Below are 1,524 nucleotides of genomic sequence, written 5' to 3'. Positions count from 1 at the left end.
TCTCCCTTCTCTCTCTCTCTCTCTCTCTCTCTCTCTCTCTCTCTCTCTCTCTCTCTCTCTCTCTCTCCCCCATGCATATATATATATACAAAAAACACAAAAGTCTATGTTTTTAACTTTTAAGTGTAAATAAAAACCATATGCAAAACATCTATGTTTAAATATACAAAGATATTTGTCTATACATTTTTAAATGTTCCAAATATTTTATAATAATAGTTCTTATTTATATCATCAGAGAAACAAGATTTATATAACTATTGAAGTTGAAGGCAGATTTACCTAAGATGGCATATATTCAGAGGTAAGCTATGAAAAATATTATCTTGGAATAATATATATCACCTGGATTGATAATGGAAGTTAGATGATACATGCCTAATTCAGATTATAAAATTGTCTAGGAAGGAGTTAGCAAAGTTTTTCCATAAGGGAAGAGATAGTAAATATTTTAAGCTGTGCATATCATAATGTCTCTAGTAACTACTCGGTTCTGCTGTTGTAGCACAGAAGCAACTGTAGACAATAAATACTTTTAAAAAAATCATTTTTAATGAAAATAGGCAGAAAGCTAGATAGGGCCATTGGCTGTAGTATGGCAATTTCTAGCCTAAAATATTCCTATACATTAACAACTACTGATCTAGAATTTTTCCAGTGAAATTTACTGTGTGATAACTTTCTTGAAGGTAGGATATTTGTCTTGTATCTTCACAACAGTCATACCACTTAACACTTACCAGCATTTTGGAGATACCTGGTAGAACATTTAATGAAATATTAAAGAACAAATGGATTTGTCAATGAAACATCCACACTGCCACACTACCACATGTTCTCTTGTGAGCAGGGCGGGCATTCAAAGTGTTTTGACCTGATGGGAAACACATGGACTTTGTATCTGATAGAATGGCCTGGGTTTAAATCATTGATCTGTTGCTTATAATTGGTACACCTTGGACAAGAAGTTTAACTACTTTTAGTTGTAAATTTTACACTTTTCAAAATAACTTGATGATAGTGACATATTAATATGTTGAATGCATTAGATAACACATTGTCACTTGTTGTGCTTAGGAAAAAATAGCTTTCATTTTCTTTAGTTGAGAGGCACAATTTGATTAACTTTGCAGGGTTATAAATTGAGAGTGGAATCTTGATAACAATTAAGACTCATTCCCCTTTCTTACCCTCCCTTATTAAAAAAAATAAATAAGTAAAAATAAAAAATAATGAGGTCTAGAAAGATTAAAGTGGTATAAAAAGTCTCAGTATTATATATTAAAAGTCTAGAATTTAGTTCTGGTTATATACAGATACATAGAAACCCATGTTTATATACTATTTATTTAATACATATACACAAATAGATATAGTTAGGATGTGTAGTTCTGGTTTGATTATTAGCTAATTATGGCATGTGTGTATATGAGGGTTATTTATCAATTTCAGCCTGTTCCCTTGACTAGTGGAACTAAGTAGTCTTTAGGCTCTATTCAATGTTACTATTATATATTTACAGTG

The sequence above is a fragment of the Rousettus aegyptiacus genome, unplaced genomic scaffold (genome assembly GCF_014176215.1).
Source record: "Rousettus aegyptiacus isolate mRouAeg1 unplaced genomic scaffold, mRouAeg1.p scaffold_m13_p_4, whole genome shotgun sequence".
Taxonomy (NCBI): Eukaryota; Metazoa; Chordata; class Mammalia; order Chiroptera; family Pteropodidae; genus Rousettus; species Rousettus aegyptiacus.
The sequence above is the reverse complement of the archived record's forward strand: the minus strand, read 5'-3'. Positions refer to the sequence as shown.